Genomic DNA, 13,425 nt, shown 5'->3' with positions numbered 1-13,425 from the left:
AACACAGAGACTTATATTGCTTAAACTGTTTGGCCTAATGGCTCAGGCTTCTAGCTATCTAGTTCTTACATCTTAAATTAATCCATTTCTATAAATCTATACCTTGCCACGTGGCTCGTGGCTTACCAGCATCTTCACATGCTGCTTGTCATGACAGCAGCTGGCAGTGTCTCCCTCCTCCTTCCTGTTCTCTCAATTCTCCTCTCTGTTAGTCCCGCCTATACTTCCTGCCTGGCCACTGACCAATCAGTGTTTTATTTATTGACCAATCAGAGCACATACAGATTATCCCACAACACTTCCCCTTTTCTTTTCTTTTTTTAAAGGAAGGTTTTAACTTTTACACATCTCCAAAGCAAGCTTGGTATATTTGGGAATTTGGGCGTAGCTTCTCTTACTACTTCCTGCTGGAGGGGGGCGCTGTATCTTATGGGGACACAAAGAAAATTTTAGGATTATGGAGTAGACCGTGAGGGTGTATCGTCTGAGCCAGTTGTCTTGAAATGGTTCAGGATGTTGGATCATCTGGGCCTTGGTGTCATCGGAGACCTTTCAGGGGGTCTTGGCTGGTCAAACCTGATGTATCTTAATCCCCTTCCCAGTGAGGGGCTGGTGTCACTTTGTTTGGATTGAATCTAGTTAGAGATATTTGACCTTTGTGATCCTGGATTTTTGTCTTTCCCCAGATTTGGAAAGACAAAAATCTTATATATTAAAAATTTAAATTTATGTGATTTTAATGTGAATTATTTCTTTGTGTGTGTGTGTGTGTGTGTGTGTGTGTGTGTGTGTGTGTGTGTGTTATGGAACAAATCCGTTGCCTCTGGCTTTCTGTGGAAACAAAAGCAGAGCCTCCTTTCCAAAGCAACATATTTTTACATTCAAATTTTGAAATCAGGGTACCTTTAAAATATACATTTTGGCATAACTCAACGGCTTTTGCAATCAAATGTTTTTCTTTAGTTACGAATATCAAAGAGAACATAATCCAGATTCTCTGTGTGGTAGCCATCTTTACGTGGCTTATTTTTTATATTACCTTGAGCCTATTGCTTTAAACTTCAGCATTACAAGACTAAAACGGTGCTGTGGCTGCTGGCTCCGTCCACTTCAGCTTTTCAACATGGCGGTGTTACGTTTACCACCAGCTCTGGGAGCCATCTTGGGTCTATGCTTTTATCCAAGCAGCATGTAGCTCAGAAACCTCCTTTTGTTTTGTACTAGCAAAGGCTAAATCCACCACGTAGCTTAATGTGCCACTTGCAGAGGCCTCATTCCTGCCATACTGTAGGTTGAGCGCACACGCCAGAACCCATAGTAGTTCAAACACACAGGCTGCCGCTAACTTGAAAGAGACAACTAAGAACTGTTTTTAGCTCCGTTTTAGAATCTTTTTTTCTCAGGTTTTAGGTGGAAACTCTTACCAACCCATTGGGCACCATTTGTAGCTAGAGTTTTCCTGCCTTGCCCACAGTCAGGACAAATCTCTGTTACCCTCCAGTCCCACAGCCGCTCAGACTCAATCAAGTAAACATAGAGACTTATATTGCTTAAACTGTTTGGCCTAATGGCTCAGGCTTCTAGCTATCTAGTTCTTATACCTTAAATTAACCCATTTCTATAAATCTATACCTTGCCACATATACTTCCTGCCTGGCCACTGACCAATCAGTGTTTTATTTATTGACCAATCAGAGCACATACAGACCATCCCACAGCAACTTACTTGTGATTGCATAATTTTACTTTACTGCTTCATGTTTTGTTTTTATGTCAACAAATGTATGCCTTTGTATATAGAATCCTTGTGTTTTCTTGGGGAAAACAAGAGAAACAAATGTTCTTCATGCTAGGTAGGTGACTTAGAGTTGCTATTGCTGTGATGAAACACCATGACCAAAAGCAACTTTGGGAGTAAAGGGTTCATTTTGTTCACAGTTCTATATAACAGTTTATCATTAAAAGCAGTGAGGCAGGAACTTATGCAGGTTAGGAACCTGCAGGCAGGAGCTGGTGCAGATACCATGGAGGGATGTTGCTTACTGGCTTGTTCCCATGGCTTGCTCAGCCTACTAGCCTACTTTCTTACAGACCCCAGGACCACTAGCCCAGGGCAGGCACCACATGCAATTAATCACTAATTAAGAAAATGGGGCTGGAGAGATGCCTCAGTGGTTAAGAGCACTGGCTGTTCTTCTAGAGGACCTGAGTTCAATTCCCAGCACCCATATGGTGGCTCACAACCATCTGTAGTGAGATCTGGCACCCTCTTCTGGCCTGAAGGTATACATGCAGACAGAACACTGTATATATAATAAATAGATAAATCTTTAAAAAAAAAATGCCCTACAGGTTCACATACAGCCCACCTTTATGGAGGCCTTTTTACAATTGAGGTTCTTCCTCTCAGGACTGTGGCTTGTGTCTAGTTGACATAAAACCAGCCAGCACAGTAGGGCAGTGAGAATGCACCAAAGAAGCCATTCCATCCAAGTCCAGCTTAGTTCATCAGTTGGGAGTTACTTCCAGAAGCACGGCTGATTCAGAAGCAGCTATATCACTGAAAAGCCCTTCCCAGTGAGGGGTTGGTGTCACCTTGTTTGGATTGAATCTAGTTCGAGATATTTGACCTTTGTGATCCTGGATTTTTGTCTTTCCCCAGATTTGGAAAGACAAAAATCTTATATATTAAAAATTTAAATTTAAGTGATTTTAATGTGAATTATTTCTGTGTGTGTGTGTGTGTGTGTGTGTGTGTGTGTGTCTGTGTGTGTGTGTGTGTGTCTGTGTTATTGTATGCATACATGTATAGTGAAGTTTGTGGAGGCTAGAAGAGGGTGTCAGGTCCCTCGTGTGAGCCACTGGATTTGGGTACTGGATCCAAACTCTGGTCCTCTGGAAGGACAGCAAGTGCTTTCAACCCTGAGCATCTCTCCAGCCTGTTGTTAGTTCTTCAAATGAGCCTGCTGCTTGTCTTCCTACTGGAGCTCCTACAACCTGCTTTTTTTTTTTTTTTTTTTTTTTTTTGGTCATAAATTTTGCAAGCTTTCTTCAGGATTTGCATGGTTTTCCTTTTGTGGTGTAATTTCATGGATTCTTTAGATTATTTCTGCTCTTGTGCATTAAAAGTTTTTTTTTATTTTTTTATTTTATTTTTTGCCTTTTTTATTATATATATATTTTATTTTACAATACCATTCAGTTCTACATATCAGCCACGGGTTCCCCTATTTTCCCCCCTCCCACACCCTCCCCTTACCCCCAGCCTACCCCCCATTCCCACCTCCTCCAGGACAAGTCCTCCCCCGAGGACTGCAATCAACCTGGTAGACTCAGTCCAGGCAGGTCCAGTCCCTTCCTCCCAGACTGAGCCAAGTGTCCCTGCATAAGCTCCAGGTTTCAAACAGCCAACTCATGCAATGAGCACAGGACTTGGTCCCACTGCCTAGTTGCCTCCCAAACTGATCAAGCCAATCAACTGTCTCACCTATTCAGAGGGCCTGATCCAGCTGGGGGCCCCTCAGCCTTTGGTTCATAGTTCATGTGTTTCCATTCATTTGGCTATTTTTTTTCAATAATTGAGTAAAACCGAAATTTATTATAAGCCACAGTCGTCCTAGGGACCTCCATGCTATATATATCTCCTCTATGGTTCTATGGGTTGTGGTCTGATTGTTCTTTATTTTATATCTAGAATCCACCTATGAGTGAGTACATACCATGACTGTCTTTCTGGGTTTGGGTTACCTCACTCAGGATGATTTTTTCTAGTTCCATCCATTTGCCTGCAAATTTCATGCTTTCATTGTTTTTCTCTGCTGAGTAGTACTCCATTGTGTATATGTACCACATTTTTTTCATCCATTCTTCCATTGATGGGCATCTAGGTTGTTTCCAGGTTCTAGCTACTACAAATAGTGCTGCTATGAACATAGCTGAGCATGTATCTTTATGGTATGAATCAGCATTCCTTGGGTATATGCCCAAGAGTGGGATGGCTGGGTCTTGAGGTAGTTCGATTCCTAATTTTCTGAGAAACCGCCATACTGATTTCCACAGTGGTTGTACAAGTTTACATTCCCACCAACAGTGGAGGAGTGTTCCCTTTGCTCCACATCCTCTCCAACATTGGTTGTCATTGGTGTTTTTGATCGTAGCCATTCTAACAGGTGTAAGGTGATATCTCAGAGTCGTTTTGATTTGCATTTCTCTGATGATTAAGGATGTTGAGCATTTCTTTAAATGTCTTTCAGCCATTTGTAGTTCTTGTTTTGTGAATTCTCTGTTTAGCTCTTTAGCCATTTTTTAATTGGACTGTTCAGTATTTTGATGTCTAGTTTCTTGAGTTCTTTATATATTGTGGAGATCAATCCTCTGTCAGATGTGGGGTTGGTGAAGATCTTTTCCCATTCTGTTGGCTGTCTTTTTGTCTTATTGACTGTGTCTTTTGCCCTGCAAAAGCTTCTCAGTTTCGAGAGGTCCCATTTATTAATGGTTGTGCTCAGGGTCTGTGCTGTTGGTGTTTTATTTAGGAAATGGTCTCCGGTGCCAATGTGTTCAAGAGTGCTTCCTACTTTCTTTTCTATTAAGTTTAGTGTAACTGGATTTATGTTTAGGTCTTTGATCCACTTGGACTTGAGTTTTGTGCATGGTGACAGATATGGATCTATTTGTAATCTTTTACATATTGACATCCAGTTATGCCAGCACCATTTGTTGAAGATACTTTCTTTTTGCCATTGTATAGTTTTGGCTCCTTTGTCAAAAACCAGGTGTTCATATGTGCATGGATTAATGTCAGGGTCTTCAATTCAATTCCATTGGTCCGTATGTCGGTTTTTATACCAGTACCAAGCTGTTTTTATTACTATAGCTCTATAGTAGAGTTTGAGGTCAGGAATGGTGATGCCTCCAAAGGTTTATCGTATAGGATTCTTTTAGCTATCCTGGGTCTTTTGTTTTTCCATATAAAGTTGAGTATTTTTCTTTCCAAGTCTGTGAAGAATTGTGTTGGGATTTTGATGGGGATTGCATTGAATCTGTAGATTGCTTTTGGTAAGATTGCCATTTTTACTATGTTAATCCTACCTATCCATGAGCATGGGAGATCCTTCCATTTTCTGATATCTTCTTCAATTTCTTTCTTTAGAGATTTAAAGTTCTTATCAAAAAGGTCCTTCACTTGTTTAGTTAGTGTTATCCCAAGGTATTTTATATTATTTGTGGCTATTGTAAAGGGTGATGTTTCTCTGACTTCTTTCTCAGCCCTTTTATCATTTGTGTATAGGAGGGCTACTGATTTTTTTTTTTTTTTTGAGTTGATCTTGTATCCTGCCACTTTACTGAAGGAGTTTATCAGCTGTAGGAGTTCCCTGGTAGAGTTTTTGGGGTCACTTATGTATACTATCATATCATCTGAAAATAGTGAAAGTTTGACTTCTTCCTTGCCAATTTGTATCCCTTTGATCTCCTTTTGTTGTCTTATTGCTCTAGGTAGAACTTCTAGTACTATATTGAATAAATATGGGGAGAGTGGACAGCCTTGTCTTGTTCCTGGATTTAGTGGTATCACTTTGAGTTTCTCTCCGTTTAATTTGATGTTTGCTGTTGGCTTGCTATAAATTGCTTTTATTATGTTTAGAAATGTTCCTTGTATTCCTGATCTTTTTAAGACCTTTATCATGAAGGGGTATTGGATTTTGTGAAAGGCTTTTTCAGCATCTAAGGAGATGATCATGTGTTTTTTTTTCTTTCAGTTTGTTTATATGGTGTATTACATTGACTGATTTTCGTATGTTGAACCATCCTTGCATCCCTGGGATGAATCCTACTTGGTCGTGATGGATGATTGTTTTGATGTATTCTTGGATTCGGTTTGCCAATATTTTGTTGAGTATTTTTGAATCAATGTTCATGAGGGAGATTGGTCTGTCGTTCTCTTTCTTTGTTGCATCTTTGTGTGGTTTGGGTATCAGGGTAATTGTAGCCTCATAAAAAGAGTTTGGTAATGTTCCTTCTGTTTCTATTGTGTGGAACACTTTGAAGAGGATTGGTATTAGTTCTTCTTTGAAAGTCTGGTAGAATTCTGCACTGGGCTTTTTTTGGTTGGGAGACTTTTGATGACTGTTTTTATTTCTTTAGGGGTTATTGGTCCATTTAAAAGGTTTATCTGGTCTTGATTTAATTTTGGTATGTGGTATTTGTCCAGAAAATTGTCCATTTCTTCCTGGTTTTCCATTTTTGTGGAGTACAGGTTTTTGAAGTGTGATCTGATGATTCTCTGGATTTCCTCATTGTCTGTTGTTATGTCTCCCTTTTTATTTCTGATTTTGTTAATTTGGGTGCTCTCTCTTTGCCTTTTGATTAATTTGGCTAGTGGTTTGTCTATCTTGTTGATTTTTTCAAAGAACCAACTCTTTGTTTCATTGATTTTTTGTATTGTTCTCTTGTTTTCTATTTCGTTGATTTCAGCCCTCAATTTGATTATTTCCTGGCGTCTATTTCTCCTGGGTGAGTTTGTTTCTTTTTGTTCTAGAGCTTTCATTTGTGCTGTTAATTCATTGGTATGGGATTGCTCCATCTTCTTTGGGTGTGCATTTAGAGCTATGAATTTTCCCCTTAGCACTGCTTTCATAGTGTCCCATAAGTTTGGGTATGTTATACTTTCATTTTCATTGAATTCTAGGAAATCTTTAATTTCTTTCTTTATTTCTTCCTTGACCCATTGATGTTTCAGGTGAGCATTATTCAGTTTCCATGAGTTTGTGTGTTTTCTATAATTTTTGTTGTTGTTGAGGTCTAACTTTAAGGCATGGTGGTCTGATAAGATACAGGAGGTTATTCCAATTTTTTTGTATCTGTTGAGATTTGTTTTGTGGCCAAGCATGTGGTCAATTTTTGAGAAGGTTCCATGGGGTGCTGAGAAGAAGGTATATTCTTTTGTGTTAGGATGGAATATTCTATAGATATCTATTAGGTCCATTTGAGTCATAACATCTGTTAGGTCCTTTATTTCTTTGTTAAGTTTCAGTCTGGTAGATCTGTCTTCTGGTGAGAGTGGTGTGTTAAAATCTCCCACTACTAATGTGTGGGGTTTGATGTGTGTTTTAAACTTTAGTAGTGTTTCTTTTATGAATGTGGGTGCTTTTGTATTTGGAGCATAAATGTTTAGAATCGAGATTTCATCTTGGTGGATTTTTCCCGTGATAAATATGTAATGTCCATCCTGATCTCTTTTTTTTTTTTTTTTTTTTTTTTTTGGTTTTTCAAGACAGGGTTTCTCTGTGTAGCTTTGCGCCTTTCCTGGAGCTCACTTGGTAGCCCAGGCTGGCCTCGAACTCATAGAGATCCGCCTGCCTCCGCCTCCCGAGTGCTGGGATTAAAGGCGTGCGCCACCAACGCCCGGCCTGATCTCTTTTGATTGATTTTAGTTTGAAGTCTATTTTATTAGATATTAGGATAGCTACACCAGCTTGTTTCTTAGGTCCATTTGCTTGGAAAGCCTTTTCCCAGCCCTTTACTTGGAGGTAGTGTCTGTCTTTGAAGTTAAGGTGTGTTTCTTGTATGCAGCAGATGGATGGGTCCTGTTTTCTTATCCATTCTGTTAGCCTGTGTCTTTTTATAGGTGAGTTGAGACCATTGATATTTATGGATATTAATGACCAGTGATTGTTAATTCCTGTTATTTTTTGTGGTTGTGTTGTGTTGTCCTTCTGTGGTGTATGTTGGTGTGGGATTATCTATTGCTTGATTTTTCATGGATGTGTTTAGCTTCTTTGGGTTGGATTTTCCCTTCTAGTGCTTTCTGTAGGGCTGGGTTTGTGGACAGGTATTGATTAAATCTGGTTTTATCCTGGAATATTTTGTTTACTCCGCCTATGGTGATTGAGAGTTTTGCTGAGTATAATAGTCTGGGTTGGCATCCGTGGTTTCTTAGTGTCTGCATGAGATTTGTCCATGATCTTCTAGCTTTTATAGTCTCTATTGAGTAGTCTGGTGTTATTCTGATGGGTTTGCCTTTATATGTTACTTGGTCTTTTTCCTTTGCGGCTCTTAATATTTTTTCTTTGTTCTGTGTGTTTAGTGTTTTGATTATTATGTGGCGAGGGGACTTTTTTTTTGGATCCAGCCTATTCGGTGTTCTGTAAGCTTCTTGTATCTTCATAGGTATCTCTTTCTTTAGGTTAGGAAAGTTTTCTTCAATGATTTTGTTGAATATATTTTCTGTGCCTTTGAGTTGGTATTCTTCTCCTTCTATCACTATTATTCTTAGGTTTGGTCTTTTCATGGTGTCCCAAATTTCCTGGACGTTTTGTGTTAGGACTTTTTTGTCTTTATTGTTTTCTTTGACTGACGAATCTATTTTCTCTATCGTGTCTTCAGTGTCAGAGATTCTCTGTTCCATCTCTTGCAATCGGTTGGTTATGCTTGTTTCTGTAGTTCCTGTTCGTTTAGTCAGGATTTCTATTTCCAGCATTCCCTCAGCATGTGTTTTCTTTATTGTCTCAAATTCATTTTTCAGATCTTGGAATGTTTCTTTCATCTGTTTAATTGCTTTTTCTTGGCTTCATTTGATTTCTTCCCATTTTTTGTTCGTTTTTTCTTCCATTTCTTTAAGGGAGTTTTTCATTTCCTCTTTAAGGGAAGTTTTTATTTCCTCTTTGAGGGAATGTTTTATTCTTCTTTAAGGGCTTCTATCATCTTCTTAAAGTCATTTCTAGGGTTGATTTCTTCTGTTTCTTCTGTCTTGGTATGTTCAGGTCTTGCAGGTGTAGAATCACTAAGTTCTGATGTTGCCATATAGGTCTTTATGTTGTTGCCTGTATTTTTGCACTGGCGTCTACTCATCTTTTCCTCTGTGCGGTGCAGGTGGTGTCTGTGTCTGAAAGTGCCTCTCTTGTTCTAATTTTTAGTCTTGGTTTAGTAGGAGTTCTTGGTTAAATTGGTGCTATTGGGCTATTTCTTCAGGGGCAGCTGATTTCAGTCGGTGAAGTATATACTTATGATTCTGGTGATCTGGTTTGGTTGCTGGGTAGCGCCTTCTTCTGTGTTCCCAGGTCACATTTTGTTCATTCGTCAACTCCTCAGCTGATCTTGTTTCTTCAGACTTCAAACTGTAGGCATCTGAATACTCTCCCAGATGGGTTTCAGCTGAGCGGGGTAGTTTCACCAACACCTCCAAGTTGTTGGGTTTCACAGGATCAGCAGCTGGGCCCTGGGTTGTCCTCAGACGGAGTGTTCAGATTTGCTCTGGTTCCGTCCCACGGAGATAGCTTCTTCCCCAGGTGTTGGGGTTAGAGGCGTCCCTGTTCCAAGCTGCATCTGCTTGTCTCCGTCCCTGGGCCTGTCTACCTCTGCGGCCGCCGCCAGGCCTGTATGTCTCTGCCAGCTGCCGCTGGGCCTGTATGTCTCTGCCGGCTGACGCTGCAGGCCTACCTACCTCTGCTTGTCACTGCCGCCGGGCCAGTCTACCTCTGTGGGCCGCTGCTGGGCCTGTATGTCTCTGCCGGTTGCCACCGGGCCTGAATGTCCCTGTCGGCCGCCACCGCCAGGCCTGTCTACCTCTGCGGGCCGCCGCTGGGCCCGTCTACCTCTGCGGGCCGCTGCCACAGGCCTACCTGCGTCTGCTTGTCTCCACCGCTGGGCCTGTCTACCTCTGTGGGTCGCCGCTGGGCCTGTATGTCCCTGTCGGCCGCCGCCGGGCCCGTCTACCTCTGCCACATTAAAAGTTTTTATTTGTATTTTTCAGCTCTAGAATTTGTTTGATTGGAAAAAATAACTTCCACTTTTTACATTTCTAATTTTGTTTTTTATTGTACTTTTTTAAAAATTATTTTTTTCCTTAAATCTTCTTGAGTTTTCTTAAAGCAGTTACTTTGAATTTCAGGCAGTTTTAGGGCACTCCATTTCCTCAGTGCCAGTCAGTGGTGCTTTGATTTGTTCCTTTGCTTTAGTATTTCATGGATTGTTCTTGATTCTTACATCATGATCTTACTGTCTGTGTCCTTGAAGAAGAAGGAAATTATTCCAGTCTTTGAAGACTGCCTGGGAAAGTGCATCACCAGCCAGCCCATCTAGAGACTTCTGGGAAGGACAACTGAGGTGCTCCATGGGTATGTTTGCACTGGAGTCCTCTGGGAGTCTGGCCTGCTTCCAGTAGATGAGGTGGTGTGTAAGTCTGGTGTCTTCATAGAAGTGGAGCTAGAAGTCTATGTCTACAGGGCTGACTGACATAACTTTGTGGTAGTCTTGTTCATGAGTGTGTAAGGGCTTCTCATGTGCTAGGATAGACCTGACCCCTGGGCCCAGTGGAGACGATCACATGCTGGGAAGGACTTGTTGCCTATTGGAATAGACCTGGAACCAAAGTCCATGGGAGTCTTCCCACTGCTAGGGCACTGAGTTAGATTCCTAAGTCCAGAGGGGCATGCCTAAAACCTGGATTTATAGGAATGACTATGGAACCTCAGTCTTCGGATGTTGGGCTGGTATCAGCCTTTTGGGGTAGACTTGGATCCTGAGTATGTTTGACCAAGTCTGGTCTTTAGGGTTACTAGAGCCTGAGTTTACAGGATTCTTTATAGGATTGGTTTGTGGGTGCAGGGTTTTGCTTGCAGCCTGTGGTTTCAAGTGCTAGTCTGAAAAAAAGCAAACAAAAAAAAACAAAAGAGCCTGTAGATGTGGTCTTGTTGCATGGACTTGTGGCTGCCAGACCAGTCTGCCTATCCACCTATTCCTTCAGCCGTTGTCTGTGGATGCCAGCCCACACAGCTTTGCTTGTTGCAGGGTCAGCAGGTACTAGCCTAATGAATATAACTTTGGGAAGGATGGTATGATGCTGGGGCAGGACTGACGCCTTGGTCCGTTGGCTCCAGCTTGTTGTTGGGACACTGTAGAGCTCAGAGATGCCAGGGCTGTTTTAGGACCAAGTCTTTGGAGACTGGAGTGGTGATGGGGTAGGCCCAGATCTAGAGTATGCCAGGCAGGTCTGAAGCCTAGGATCTGTCTTTATACAATGGCATGCTTGATGAGCATCCATGAGTACCGGCAGTCAGGAGCTATGGTGTCTTGCCCTGTGCTGGCCTTTCCTGGATTGGGCTCTACATTAGGGTCTGAGGCAAAGTCCAGGCAGAGTTCATCTCTTCTCATTGTGCTGCTTGGGATTATGGGAAGAGCGACAGGAGTGATACAAAACTGTCCTTCCTGTCCTGTTTGATATACTGCTACCCTCATACCCAGGTTCCGTAATCTTACCTGGCTCTCTTATTAGCTTTTGCAAAAGTATTTTTGTGTACAGGTGTAGAGAGTTGGTCTAATTGACAGGTATTGCAGAGTTCCATTTTACCGTTTTGCTTATGTCAGGACTTGTTTGTTTTTGAGACACCTGCCTAGTCACTTGTATATATATTCTGTTACTTTCCTTTCGTTTTTAAGACAGGGACTTCCCACAAGGCTGAGACTAGCCTTGAACTAATACCCTCCTACCCCATGCCAAGATTACAGGTGTGTGCTAGCACACTTGGGTTACTTTACTTTTAAAGGATTTTCCTTGAAAAATAATTTTAGTTTTTGAAAAATTACTATCAATAATATATATATATATATATATATATATATATATATATATATATATATTTTAGTTTGAAATATTGTCTGACATAATTATGAACTTTTTGTTCCTGAATGAATTCACAAATAAATCAGCTGGCTTTTTTGGGGTGGGGGGCATTTTGAGATAGGGTTTTTCTGTGTAGCCCTGGCTGTCCTGGAACTCACTCTGTAGACCAGGCTGGCCTTGAACTCAGAGATCCACCTGGCTCTGCCTCCTGAGTGCTGGGGTTAAAGGCGTGCGCCACCACCGGTTAGCTTTGCTCTAATGTTTTTTAATTCAAAATGTCTTGGTTTTTAAAGTCACAGTCCTATTTGATCAGTTGATAGCCTTCTTTTAGTCATTTATCCAGTACACTTAATGAGTACTTTGTGTTATGAAGACATTTGGTTGTATGATTTTGTTACATAGTTCATATTTATCAGAGTGGACTGCTTGTATTGAGAAGCTTTTTTGGGGGAAAAGCTTCCCTCATTGGGGTTATAGGTAGAAGTTGTCCTAGGGTGAGCACTAGAAATAGCCTGGTCTAGTGTTTGAAATGCCCACTAGATGTCACTGTTGGCTTCCACTTTCTAGGCTTATTTGCGAGTCATCCGCTCAATGCTTCAACTAGCCTTAGTTGTAGTTTGTCCTAGAATACTTTTATTAAAAAAAAAAAAACTCTTTGATGCATTTTGGGAAGTGTACATCCTCATACAAGATCTCTGTATTTATGAGGATGTCTTGTATTCTCTTGTAAGGTTGACAGTACAAAATAAGGGTTTTGAGAGTTTAATAGGAGAAACTTGAAATGATATTTGGATCTTAAGGCAAACTTTAATATCTAGTCTTTGCTTCTGTTGTTTAAATGCTAAAGCATTAACTGTTTAGCAAAGAGAGTCTTATAAGTAGTTTCTTAGTTTTCTCTTGTATATTTCTGTATGGTGATGATACAGCCTCATGAGACCAGTAATCAGTCAGTCCTGAGTAGTACCAGGTGACAATCTAAACTATTTTCCTAGATAAGTTAATGAATATACTAATGTCTTGTATAGTTCTCACTAGAACCACAAATTTTGGATGTTTTTTTAATTAGTGCTTTTATATTAATGATACTTTTAGCTATGTATCTTTTTAGGTAATTTATTATATTTACCTTTTTTCATTTATATGTTCAAGAAGTAAGTGTCAGGTAGTATTTTGTGTCTTAAGAAGAGATGAAATAGATCACATATGTATATTTTTAAACATTTCTCCACTACACAACTCACATTTAAAGAGAGACTTCTTTGAATTCAGATGCTGAAGACAAGTGACTAAAACAGAACTTATCTGAGGGTTTGGAGCCATCTTTTCATAAGTTATAGGACTGTTTAACTGAATGGAAAGTCTAAATAAACCCCTTTGTTTTTCACCATGGATTCTTGCCTACAAGAGGTGGTGTTGTTTTTCGCTCTTTTCGGGAGCCCACTACCCAGCTCCCAAATAAATCACACGTGGAGGCTTATTCTTAATTATGAATGCCCAGCCTTAGCTTGGCTTGTTTCTTGCCAGCTTTCCTTAACTTTAAATTAGCCCTGTCTACCTTTTGCCTCTGGGCTTTTCCCATTCTCTTACTTCTGTAAATCTTACTCTTACACAGTGGCTTGCTGTGTAGCTGGGTAATTGGCCCCTAGAGTCCTCCTCCTTCTCTGGCTACAGCTTCCTTCTCCCAGATTTCTCCTTCTATTTATCCTCTCAGCCCTGCCTATTTCTCTCTTCTGCCTCACTGTTGGCTGTTCAGTTCCTTATTAGACCATCAGGTGTTTTTTAGACAGGCACAGTAACACAGCTTTACA

At 40.6% G+C, this 13,425-nt stretch overlaps 1 protein-coding gene across 1 annotated transcript in view; it reads left to right on the top strand.

The window, feature by feature from the left end:
* Positions 1–13,425, top strand: part of Anapc10 (anaphase promoting complex subunit 10) — a 65,218-nt gene that overhangs the window by 19,771 nt on the left and 32,022 nt on the right. The gene's annotated exons all lie outside the window — the stretch shown is intronic.

This window comes from Peromyscus maniculatus, chromosome 5 (genome assembly GCF_049852395.1).
Source record: "Peromyscus maniculatus bairdii isolate BWxNUB_F1_BW_parent chromosome 5, HU_Pman_BW_mat_3.1, whole genome shotgun sequence".
In the NCBI taxonomy this organism is placed as follows: domain Eukaryota; kingdom Metazoa; phylum Chordata; class Mammalia; order Rodentia; family Cricetidae; genus Peromyscus; species Peromyscus maniculatus.
This window is presented reverse-complemented; position numbering and strand designations above follow the sequence as displayed.